Here is a 13,836-nt window from a genome sequence, read left to right on the forward strand (position 1 = left end):
GGGTAACTAGAGATGGAGTAGCCAGATTACTTAAAATAGCTTGGCATTGTGACAAATATTAAAAAATGCAAACAAATCCAAATATTTTTTCTTTCTTACTGAGCACAAGAGATATAAAATTGTTTTCCCATACTGCTGCTTCCTGACAGAGCAAGCTCCTTGTACAAATATTGTCTTGAAGGATGTCAGAAAAGGGAACAAGAAGCTTTCAACAGAAGCCCAGCTCAGGAGATCAAGCAGCAGGAACATCGGACAGTTGCCATGCTGAACAATGTCCGGCAGCACAAGGCATGGTGCGGGCATCCCTGTTCCCATGATCATAAGTCTATGAATGTGGCACTGCAGCACTGGTTGTAGAGAAACATATGCACAAATTACGGTACCTCACCCAAAACATCTTTCCCAAGTATATTTGGACTTTCTCCCTATGTAGTGAGGGTATTACATTACTAACAATAGATGAGTGACAAAGTACGTAGCATGTTTTAATATTTTATTCCCCTTCAGCTATTTGGTTTTGCCTCCATGGTTGGACACAGGCACCATAACAGTACTGTTAGTTCGCTGCAGCACAACGGTAGACTGAGTTCACTTGACCTACTACTGCAAATGTCTAACAGCTGTGATGTCAGTGACTTAACAAAGCACACCGATACATCGGCCTTTGAATAAAGGATTCAGAGCGAATCCTTGTACACAAAGTAAATAGTAATGTGAATGCACTTAATACTGTTTATGCCCAACTCACAATAAAGTAAAATATTTTTCATGGTAATGACTGACCGAAATATTCTCTTTAGGCTACCTTAATAAGACATTTTAGTTAAAACTGCTATCTCCTTTCAATTCCCACTACCACTGCATCCTATTAAAAAGGGATATTCATTAGCAATTATCCTGGGATTAAATATGCAAAAGTTCCTCATAACACTGAGAGACTTTTGTCCAGAAACTTCTCTCCAATTCAAAGTGAATTGCAGTACATTGCCATTTAATAGACCTCATTAGCTAAAGATTGTTAAGTACTCCAAGAATCTGCATTCAAAGAATGCCATTAAACACATTTCTGCCTGATAAGCTGTAGCAAATTTATCCAGGCTTATACTTTCACCCTCTTTCTGTCTCTGTTCTGGGTTTGGAAAGATAACATCCAGGGTGATTTACAGTATATCCCAACAAGGGACTCATATGGCATGGTCAGCAGTGCACGACAGGGTCACGCAACTGTCCTTTCTGCTCCGACATAGCCAGGGATTTCTAATAACACCACAGCATTCTTTGAATGTCTCTTTAAACCTAGTATTCAACTGTTTTATTTAAAAACACCAGGAACATGTCAGTTGAAAGGAAAACAGCAACTGTGGGATTTTAAGAATTGCTTCATCATATCTGCCGCAACTCATTCACACAGATGGAGACTCCTTTATTGTGGATTCCTTTTAAGGGTTTTTTAAAAGTATCTTGCTGTGGGGAACTCTTCTGGAATAAAACCAGTATTAAAAATTAATATAAAAAATACTCTAAAAAGCTATAAAAGCACCCTAAAACTCTAAATTTAAAAACTCTTGAAACTGGAACTTGAAAAAACACTCTCAAGTGATTGCTTTGACCTATACAGAATATCCAGAACAGCAAGAACCAGCAAGAACCAGAGCCTGGCTTTCCAGGCTCCCCTCCTTGTTTTTCATCCCATTTTATCCCTTCCTCCTACCCTCCCATCCTCTAGCGGGAACAGTCAAGCTGGCCTGGGCCCTCGTCCTTTATTGTCGCAAACATTCAGCAGGATTTTACATCTGCTATTGAGAAACTCTGAGGTTTGTGCTGGTTTTCCCCAGCCCTGCAGCCCTCCTGAGTGCTGGGATCTGGGATGGCTCCTCTCTATAACAGCGCATTGAACACTCAGAGCAAGTGTCTCTGGGTTCAGCTTCAGACTCCACTTCCTTCAAGAGTTACCACCTGCCAAGCAGAAATGCTGTTTATCTTTGGCAGGCTGCTATGGCTGAGGTCATTAAATAAAGACATGTTAAAAGCATTTTGAGCAATATCTTCTGTGTGTAAGTAAATTTAATCTTTGGCCAAAATGGAGCTGATAGAGTTGTCCTGAACTCTCACTACAGATGGAAACTAGAGAAGCCACTTTTGTGATATGAAACTTTATTGGAAATAGGCAATACTAGAGCAAAAATATAAAGCAAATATGCAGATGACTTAGAAATCAATGATATATTTGAAACATGAGCATGAAAAACTTAATCATTTAGAAATTTTAAGAAAACTTTGTATGAAAATTTAACCCATTATGTGATCTTCAGATAAGGTGAAGCCGTACAGTAATTAAGAAGCCTGGCCTAAAGCAAGAGTTTTATTGAAAAATTGACTTGATTTCACATCCAGGTATTTGGAAAGCTAGAGAAAACCTTATTTCCTTCTTGCTGAGCGTTCTCAAGTTGTGGAAGAACATTTAATACTATAAAAGTGTATCAAACACAATAATAAACTCCAGATATTGAATAACAAATGCTGGGGAAGGGAATTGCAACAAAGAAAGATTGACACAAAAGATGCAGTCACTCACATCAGAAATAGTATGTCACTCTTAGTGCCAAAGGAAAAGGAAGAATTCATCAAAACTTGCCCAAAATCTGTAGCTAAAATGTAAGTCCATTAATGACAAGGATGATGGGCAATGCAGCAGCATCTCCTTAGGGTATCTTGATAAAAATCAAGGAAGCACAAGTTAATCCAAGAACTCTGATAGATTCAAGTCATCTTATATAAACACACGGACACACACAAACCTACACACGCACATATATGTGCACTTTGTAAGGCTTTATTAGTATGCCCTGTTTAGAGAAGGGCCATCTGCTCCCTGCTGAGAGAGACAAAGTGCAGAGCCTCGGACTTGGCTGCAGGAGGAAGCTAAGGCTTGGTGAACTTGGGTGTGAATTTACTGCGTATTAGCTACTCTGCACTAACTGCCCGTTTGGATACCCTCAGTGCTTGGGAAGTGAAAAACAACATACTTCACTTTCAAAACAGAGCCCACCTAACTGCTGAGAAAGCACTCTTAAAGCTAACCTGCACAAAAGCACTCTTAGTAGGTACTAGAAGCATCCACCCAGGGAATTAGTGCCAAGCAACTAGCAAGCTCCAAATTCACACTGCAGCTCCCTGCACACTAATTCTCCCGGCAAACAGGCCCCTGTAAGCCCAGAACAGCAGCCAAGCAAGCCTAGCCACAGCCCAGCACCATTAGGAGCCCCTGTGGTCCAAGGCTGGAAGGTTATGCAGCCTCTCCTTTAAAAATACCTGTCTGTTCAAACCGGTTCCTAACAAATCTAATGAAGGAACAAAATATACAGAGTATTACAAAGGGAGAGATAAAACAAAGGTGACAAAAGCAGAGAAAGGAAGGGGGGAAGTTGGGGGGCAGCCACCAAATGCCTACAACTCTTGAGCCATTAACTGTGATGTTTCATTTATTGATATTCATTCCAAACCCGCATTTTAGGGGCTGCTCTTTAGGATGCAATTTACTCTCTGTACATATTGCCAGATTTATTTTTTTTTTTTCCTTTTGATCCTACCGGTGTGGCAGGCTGTGCCAAAAAAGTCTTTGCCTAGGGCACCCGTCTATGCAAAGCCAGCAGCACTAATAGGCGCTGGAAGCACTCGGCGCTGACACTTCAGCAGCCTAGTAAACTGCACCTATTTACATCAGCAGCCTAGTAAATTGCACCTAATTTTTTTTTTTTCAATATTCTCTCTATATACAAAATCTTGAAGAATGTCATTTACACACACACGCAAACAGACCACAATTAATTTATTAGCACAGTTATTCAAACTTCTTTAAATATCTTCTTTGACACCGGAGGCACTTTTCAACAACCCCCATGGTCCTGAGTTTCTCAGGCCTCCACATCATTATAATCTATTAGGCACCTTCATGTTAGCTCTGTTTTATTATATAACACATAATTATGCATTTCATTAACAGCATCACCAGGCACGGTACATCAAAGGGAGAAAAGCAGCTGCCCAGGAAATTCAAAAAGATGCAGTTTACTTAAAGCTCACTGTTAAAAACTCTCCCCCACTTTTCAATCAAATGGTGGTTAACATGTTTCAAAGGTTTTACTCCAGCTCAGAAAACAAAGTCCAAACAACCTCATTAAACGCAAGGCTGCTGATACAGTGAATATTCCCTGAACCCATGATATTTCCAATAATGTAAAAGGAAAGATTGTCAGCCAGCTACATAGTGTAAATCAATTCTCTTTCTTCTACTGAAAACCCACTTAGCAATAGAGCTCTCTTGTCACTTGCAGCCTACAATGACAAATGCAGGAGAGAGCCTATCAAAAAGAAAAATAAAAGAAAAAAAAATTCAGTCGAATTCATTTTTCAAAATTTGTTCAAATAGAAGAGCTGCCTGGCAAACTGACCAAACAAAAGACAAAATCTCCTTCATTCCCATGAGATAAAGACCATCATCCTTGGTAGAAGCAAACTCTCCAAAAGAAATATTTTTGTCATTCTTCTCAAGGTTACACACACCTAACCGAAAGGCCTGGAATTTGGAAAATATTTGGAAAAAAACAAGCAGCTGCTAGACAAAGGTACAAGACAATATGCCTGAGAGGAAGTTTAAAAAGGGGTGGATGGAAGGGGACATGAAATCTTGGATCTATCGGCTGAATACAATAGTTCTAGAGTTGAGGCTGCAGCTGGCACCAAACACTATCTCTAGGCACAGTTTCCTGGTCTCCATGCCACCAGATTTTGTGTAAGAGTACACCTCCCCCAGAAAAGCACCCTTCATCTCTCTCACATCCAACCAGAATTTCTCTCATTTGAAATTTTTTTTACTATTGATTAAAGACACCAAGAAAAAAATCATTCAGTCAACAGAACATTTCCAAAGGGTGGAGGGCTTGTAGCCAGCAGAAAACTTTTGATCATTTTTTTCTTGGAGCAAATGCCAATAAGGTTGCAAGCTGATCACTTGACGTAAAGAAGGGAAGGAAAGAACAATTCCCTATTCGCAGCAGTAAAAGAGCTGTTCATGCTTTTTTGAGAATAGAAATTTATGGAAATAAAATCTCCCAGGATTAAGTTATTTGTATTGTCACAGCCATTTCACAAACAATGCAGATCTGCATTTCAATTTCTTTAATCTCTGGATTATGATCTGCTGGCCCTTAGCAACCTGTGCACTGAACACTTGTGTGACTTTACTTCCTACTTAATAATGTCCTGACAAACTATGAATTGAACTGTGTTATAACAGCCTGCTATTTTCATCTGGGATTATGCCAGAAGAGGCACCTTCTTCACATATTGATCCAGCTGAATACTCCCTTCCTGAACTTCCATTAATCTAAGTGAAAAATATTCCTTTCCTGCACACTTCACCTTTAAAGAAATCCTTTTTAGTCCTAGGACTACATCCATTAACTCAACTCACTTTACTGTATCTCCTTATCACTCATCACCATCACTGCTGGAAATTTTTGGATAAGTGGGATGCTGCAATACAGTAAACATAAATCTCCTAAAAAGACACGATTGTCATGCTAGCCCTGAAAAGTTATGCATTCAAGTTCCTTCACACTGCTGAAAATGATTATTTCTTGCAGCCTCAGGCACACGAAGCTGTGCATCACACTCTACAAAGGGCGGCACACCCAGCGTAGGTTCACTGTGAGGACGTCCTGCCAAACTCCAGTGCCAGAAGGATTGCACAATTAGCGGGATTCTTCCTCTTCCAGTGCTCTACTCCATTAACTATTCCAGGCCATTATGAGCAGTAGGCAGCCTTTAACACCCTAGAGCTTAATTACTGCCAAGACAGAGCATGAAAAAATATCTTAGCACAGGGCGCATACTTTTTCCTCTTTAAGCAAAATAGTTCTAATTAATCATACTCGTGCACTGCTGCTTAATTTACCTTAATTCGTAACGTTCGCTGAGATCTCACCCCAGTTTTCTCTGATGTGGATTTAAATATTTGTGTGAGTTTTTCGGAAGCCAACCAGCATTTTGTTGATGATTTCCTTGTTAAAAGAGAGAACAATTTTTTCTAATTCCAAGACCTACTACAGCAGCAGGAGATTGATTGCTAAAGAGAACATAGAAATACCCAGCACAGCTAAGTAATCCTTGGAAATATATCAAAATCCTTTGAGCCTCTGTCCTTGGGAACTTGGATGGAAGATGCTATGAAAATGTTTGATTTTTTTGTTTCAGTCCCTCAAGGCCTATAAATACACCTGTTTTGACAGGTTATGGCAATGGATGCAAGTGATATCGGAAACAGTATAGGCGATAGCAGCGACACTTGCCAAGATCCCCTGGAAAGATACCTAATTGATTTTTTTGTAATCTGTCTCTTCATTGTATGTACATAGCAGACACTAAACCCTGAAAGGAGGTTTCAAAGCCCTTTAAATCTGTGTCTCAGGAACTGGTGCATGTTGCGTCAAGTGAACCTTCTATTAATAAAAATAACAGCACTGTGTATGTGCATTGCTGAATATGCCTAAACATTCAGCAGGCTCATATATTAAATCTTTTCAAAACAAGCGCTGTACTGTATAATAACCTAGCTAAGCAACCTTGTACTTTTTTAACCCACAGTATCGCAGAATTCTTTAAATTATGATTCATGAGCATTTTTTAAAATAAGATAGACAACTGCAGTGAATCTCTGTCCTATTTAAGTGATGCTAAAACCAGCATCTCCAGAATGCCATGATCCTTTTGGCCCCAGCTTCTGAGGTTTAGAAAAGGCTGGAGAAGAAAGAGCCTATGACTGCAGATAGCTGCAGACTAGCAAGGCTATTTGATAAACACTCTACACCATGGGCTGCAAACTTCATTTCAGCTTTAACTTCAGTAGGAGATTAGACCTTAAATTTCAGAACAGGAAACTTACAAAAGCTTGTTGTTCTCAAAATGAGCACAGGTATTCATTCAGTGAGCCCCCTGTTTCTTAAAGAAGTGTATTACAAAATCTGAGATCCTGAAACCATTCCCCATCCCCTTCTCCATGAGAGTACAGTTTCACTTATTTCATTTTCCAGACAAGCTATTGCCAAAAAACACACAGTGCTCTTCCCCTAGTTGGAGAAAATTCAACAGAAAATAGTAGAACTTAATGTATTTAACAGTTTGCTGATTATGCATTGTTACTCCAATTATTTTGGAATTAATCAGAATAAGACTAAGACTGGTATAGCACTACTCTGAATCTACCCTCCTTTGTAAAAATGTGACATCACTTGCAATCACGTTCTGAAATAACACTAAATATAGTATTCCAACACACCAGGCTCCTCCTGGCAGGCAGTGTAAGCAGAGCAAACACCTACCCTGTTAGGAATAACTGTAGGCTTGGAGATTTTGAAATATTGTTTTGACTAGGGTTTAAACTCTTTATTAGAAAAAAATCAGGCAGCTTAGTAACAGAAAATTAGGCCCTGTCAAAACAACTTCTGTGAACCATCTCAGGTGTAATCAAAAACGTTATGTGAGCCCTAAAGTATTAAAGTGTGACGGGCTGATGCATTAAACAGCCTAGCACTGAGAAGAACCTGCCAAATGAGTTTCCAAATAATTAAGCACTTCCTCTGCCTGCTTTGAAGGAAACATGATGTGAAAAATCTTGAATACTACACATTTCTCCCAGCTTCTGCAAAAGATATTCCTCTCCCCACCAAAAATCAGGTGGAGAATCAGCTATGTGGCATTCTCTCCTGGGGAGTTAAAATGAAGACTGTGGCTGTGTGGAGATTCCTAACCAAAACTAAATACAGTATTGAGTAACCTTGTTGGAGTAAATGTACTGAACTATTTTTAAGTATCCAAAGAGAGAAGAATTTGAACCTGACTGTTGAGTGGGCACATACACCTTTCTGCCCTTCTGGTAAGGATTCCATATTACTTGCCTTGTTAACCAGCAGTGCAAAAAACTCTGATCCAGAGCACATACACGTGTACTTGTTCTAAAGCAAGGGTCAAAATCTTCTCTCATTTACACCAACGTAGCATAACAGATGCTGACATGACCCGTCATGACCCTCTGTTACTTTCTCACAAAGGAATGGCTCTCCCAACAGTCAGCTGTGAGCTCCTTAACATTTTCTCTCCACAGCACTGAGCTATATTTGCCCCTGGAGCCCAATGTCCCTTTCCCACCCTTCCATCTTGAGTGAGTCAGAGGAAGACATGATCAGAGATCTCCCAAGGTCTGTGCTGCCAAAGTGCACCATGAGGATGTATTCATTTCTTACAGTCAGTTCTTTCACTTGTCTTTGTTCCTTCACAAGTATTGCATATACTCTGCCTAACAAGGAGGAGAAGGGGAAAAGTATGACTTGAGACTTCCAAATATTAAATTCTCTTTGAAAAAGGGTCAGGCTGCACCAGCAACTGCAGAAGTCACCTGCTGCTACATAACTCACCAGTTGGCAATAACCTGTGTGGCCACTGCCAGTTTCAGGTGTTGGTTGTTTGATTTTTTTGTTACAGACGCAAGAAAGCGGCTCAGGTCTGGCTCCGCAAGCTCTGCCTAAGACACAGCCATTAGGCACTCAAGAGTTTTTCCATCATCACTCTTTCATATTTCAAAATGAGAGAAGAGCTATCATTAAGACAGGTCCCACTGGCTACTATTTACACACCTCTTTCCTGAAACGCTTCTACTTTTCCACATGCTTTCACAGCTTCCCCTCAATGCCCACTGACATTCCGTCTTGCTCACGACAGCAGTACACCTTTCACCAGTGTTCACCGTCACCACTGTGTCTTGGACCCAGTCTTATTCCTCTTCCAAAAAAACCCAGGGAAAATGTTGAAACTGCAACAACAAAATATGTTGTTCTGCCCCTCTTGAGCAGAGGGGAGGCCATGCTCCTCCTTTGGGATTTGCCTCTCTCGGGACCTACAGTAGGAGCCTCCTTCCCACCGACAGACCATGTTCAGCCCAGCAGCTGCTAGGTTGTGTAACCACTTGCTCCTGTTTCAGCTGGGTCCAATAATAAAACAGGGATTTCTGGCTCCAAGTTCCCATTCATTAGAGCACCCGGTTACATGGGGTTTTTAATTCAAGATGATAATAAACCCATCAGACTGGGGGAAAAAAAAAAAAAAAAAAAAAAAAAAAAAGATAGGCTTATTGTGGTAGCTTTTGTCCCAGAGATAAATCATTTTCTCAAAATTTGCAAAAACACTTTTGGCAACATTGTCAAGGTTTTAAAGTTAAAAATATAACAAAACTTAATGGTTTCAGATGTTTTTTGTGACAATGTAACTGAAAAATGTCTTTAATTTGGAAGCAAATTAAATCTGGCAAAGAATTAGTACATAAGGCAGCCCAATTGCATTTTGTAATTTGAAAAAAATTAAAAACAGATAAGATACTGTGAATTAAAAATAACTTCTGCACATTAAATTCTCATGAACTTTCATTAAGGTTTGTATTACATGTCCCAAATGTACGATTGAATGTTGTAATACACTAGATCACGTTATTTATAAAATACCTTTAAAGCTACTGAAAGCTAGAGCCAGAAAAATGACTATATAAAAATGTTATCTTCTCACATTACAACTTCATTTCCAATGTGTGTATTTAAAACAGAGATGTGGTCTCAATTTCAATATTTCAGATGCACAACTGAACTTTCTAAAAGTTCAATGCCAATTGAATCCATGTACAATTCAGTCATGTCTGTTTATTTTACTGATAAAAACCTGGTGCCAAAGCTGAAACAGCTATATTAGAGATAAAGCTGGATTCTCTTCTAATTTGTGAATTACCTACAGACTAACCAACTGTCCCATAGTTGCAGTTCTTCTTTACAGATGATGAATGAATGAATCAGAGGGGACTTGTTTTGACTTTCTTGAACTGGGTTCACAAGGCTACCATCCAGAAAGAAAACAGGTTTTCTTTCATTTTTCCCTACAAGCATACATCTCTATGGAATGTTACAGTCACTTGACAAATTGTTTATCATCCCCATAGAGCAGTGCTTTTTAGGTTAAAACCCAAAAAGTTTTCACATTTAGAATGCTATTTTGGCATCTTTCGAGAATTTTAAACTTGGATTAGGTTTGGCGTCTTGGATTAAACTACGTCTCCCATGATGCACCATGCATTGCCCCCTCCTTCCTCAAACACATTGAGAAAGTCTCTTTGGTGTTTCATGGGAAATATTCATTCCTTACAGAAAAACACTAACATGAAACAACAAAGCTTATATAGAAAGACATTTTAAATATTTTTTCTGTATTTCTTTTTTTTCAGATGTTCAGCTTTTGATGAAATGTCCAAGGTTTTTGTAAAAACAAATCTGAAGGCCTTATTTTCAGTCAAGAGTAAAAAAGAATTTTTGGAAATCATTCTAACCAGGGTGGTGCAAAAAAAAGCTATTGCAGAATTCCACGCTTACAGCACCAGAAAGCTAGGCACTGAAGACCATAGGATCCTACTGATCTTATCTGACCATAAGATTTTTCATCTAAACAATAAATTAATGTATTTTAAATCAGCCTGTTCTCCTTCTTGCTGGTACACCAAAAGCATACTCAGCACTCAGAGAAGTTTTCTTCTTACACCTCAGCAAACTATGATCCTTATCAAGGAAAGGACTGCACTTTGGATGTCATTATGAGTTTGGAAGGGAACTCTCTTCAACTAGTCAGATATTACACCACATTTTATGTGCTGAAAACAAGACTGGTTTCTTTTAAGACCAGAAGGACTGATTAAGTAATTTAATTTGACATCTTGCAAAATATCCTGCTTCCTGTAGTTACTCATGTTGTAAGACCTGCTCTGAAGAGCTGTCATGGACCAAAATCCAATAGCTTCCATTTTCAGGAGTCCACAGCACGACACCGCCACCGCTTTTGAGCCAGCCCCGTTGCTTTGCAGTCAGCTGCTCCTCTGCTCAGGAAGAATGTAAGGGCACTGGTACACAAGCCCAGCTTTGTGCCAGCACTCATTTTGTGCATTTAATAATCTCCCCAAAAAAAGTAAGACAAACTAGGTGGAAACTATGCATTACAGAAAGGCACCTGTACTCTAGTTAATGTTTTAAAGTCAGTTGTTTATAGGGTATTTTTATTGTTCCCTTCTCTTACTAGAGTAAGATCGAAGAAGACTGCAAACACACGAACAAGTCTCACATAAGACAAGTTTGCACCGAAGACCTTTTGCACCTTTAATTCATGCCAACTCTGGAGGAGCACCTCCTCAAGTAATATCCAGCTCGCTTTGCAGGCTTTCTTCATTACCTACACAACAGTCCCAGGCACTCATAAACCAGAGGGGGAGAAACCCTGGAGAATGGCCAGACAAGACATTTCATGACATGAGCTGCTTCTGTCTTGCCTTTGCAGCTCAAGGAGCAGAAGGGAAGAGGGAAAAGCAGGAGGTCCAGGTGGCAGAAATAGCCCCCCACCCAAATGGAGGTGTAGGCTGCCCAAGGAAAACAGACCCACTGTTTCACATGATGAGGAGCACCATCAGAGCCATCCTCCCTCCCTTCTCAGTGAGACCTTGCCCTGCCAGCAGCCAAATAAAACAGCGACAGGTAACGTGAGGCAGCAGGCAGGAGGGAACTGAAAACTGAAGAAACATCATTCATGTTCTGACAGACATCACAGGAAAAGCAGTTCTCCGGGCAGCCCAGCATTTCTACTAATACACTCTCTCTGCTTCTAAACTTTTTAAGATCTTGCTAAAAAGGAAAACAAAACAAAAACAAAAGCAGCACGGTTAATCTTATGCCCCTGAATATCACTCAAAAGAGCACATCATTAATAATTTGCAGAGGTGAGCAGAAATGCTACAAGGTATAACCGGGTATCAACCAAGACCAAAACATGTCTGCTGGCAATCCAGTCTGTGGCTCTACAGCACCACAGAGGAGAAAAGTGGAAAGTGGAAAATAACACAATCCAACTACTCTCAGCATTGAAAGGCACAGCTATACAGACTTGCTCTGGCATCCCATTAGATCCCAAGAAGAAATCTTAGAATTTACATCCATTAACGTTTAGATTTAATGCAAGCATGATACATATCACAGTTTTGTTGCCCAGTTAATGTACAGTTTTATCAATCTTCACCTGTAGCTAGAGCTGTCATCCGTTAGATCAGGCCTCACTCAGGAGAAATTTGATTTAAATCAGTGAGAATTCCTGGCCCCATGATGGTCTCTTCAACAGCAACACAAACAAGCAATGCCATGAGCAACCAGGATTTTTCACTGTTTGGTCTTCAACCACCAGCTATGCAATATTATTTGACACCTCCTCTCAACAATGAAAGATACAGAATTTGTATCTGGTTTAGCATTTTCAAAACCATCCTTCCTGCTTGCATCATCATTACTGTAAATGGTTCAAAATGCAGCATCTTGTGTCCTACAACCACTCTTAAGAGAGCAACACAGCTTTCTTATGAGAAACTTGCACTGGATCTCTGGCAGATTTTACATGTATTTTAGAAGTCTTGTGCTTATTTTTCTAACATTTTATATCACCATTCTGATCTTCTTATTAATTCCCTCCAGTTAGTTGGATTGGATGGTTGTACAGATGTAATGTCAGAATACAGCAAAGCAAGATGTGTCTTGTCGTATTTATAGTAAGTGCCCACAGCCGATGCTCTACTTAAATTTCCTGTGAAAGGACATAAGCTTCTTGAGAGTTGCTCTCTCAGAGGAAGTGAGAAGGGTAGCCACAGAATTTGCAATAATACGTCCTGCGTATAATTTGAGGTAAGCACATTTTGCCTAGACTAGAAGTACTGAAGAGATACGGAGAGAGGGGCGATGTTAGGGTTTAGTTGTTACTACCTGCTGATACAGGGGGTTTTTTTGCACTTATTCAAGATGACCTGTGACACCACTGTGAAGCATGTGAGAAGTATGTATTACAACTGAAGTATCCAAATTATGCAAAAAATAAATGTTCATTTTCATTTCTTAATGGAATGCGTATAACAAATATACCAAATTTCTTAACTATAGGACAGTAGTCACAGCAGTGTAGTTTATTATATACAGTGCTCTGCCACTACACCTGTCTTGATGTAGGCATCAGAGAGCAGAAAGCACAAACCTCATCTCTGGGCCTTTAATATTGTCTTATGAGCCAGATGATTTTACATACAGCTGTTATTTCTGCCATGTTGCGGACTCAGACAAACATCAGCAAGCAAATTTCATAATGGTCTGAACCCTGATCATTTTATTTCAGTGTCAACATCATGGCCAGTAGCACAAGACACCCATCCACAGCAGCTACACCCGCCTTTAGCAAGAGACTCAAGGACAGACCTTAGGTGATTTAATCCCCTACAGAGATTTCCCTTTGGTTTATATAATGACATTGCATTTCCCCTTCCAAATCCTAAGGAATACTCCATTTTCTCCTTCAGTCTTGCATCTGTCAAAAGCCTGATATTTCAGTGTTTCACGTCTTAACCTTTTCAGAATTAATTGCATTCCCCATATCCATCATAAGAGATTTCTTGGAGAAATAAAGTAGGCCAATACATTGATACACTGCTTTAATTCTGTTTGAACAGAACAGGCAAGAAAGGGGAGAGAATCAGGGCTATTTTCTGTCGTGTGTAATAGAAAGACAGACAACTCAGGGGACAAAGGATCCAAATCAGTGTAAATAAAGCTTTTCTCAGCTTGCACACAGGGACACTAGTACTGGACAAGAACACTAATCCCACGCTAATCCAGTGCCACCTTTCCTCTTTAACCGTTGCGATGCAGTGCTATTGAGAGGTAAAAATACAAA

At 39.7% G+C, this 13,836-nt stretch overlaps 1 pseudogene; it reads right to left on the minus strand.

The window, feature by feature from the left end:
- The window catches only part of LOC141956875 (chloride channel protein C-like), a 79,576-nt pseudogene that overhangs the window by 35,736 nt on the left and 30,004 nt on the right, over positions 1–13,836 (minus strand).

The sequence above is a fragment of the Athene noctua genome, chromosome 2 (genome assembly GCF_965140245.1).
Source record: "Athene noctua chromosome 2, bAthNoc1.hap1.1, whole genome shotgun sequence".
In the NCBI taxonomy this organism is placed as follows: Eukaryota; Metazoa; Chordata; class Aves; order Strigiformes; family Strigidae; genus Athene; species Athene noctua.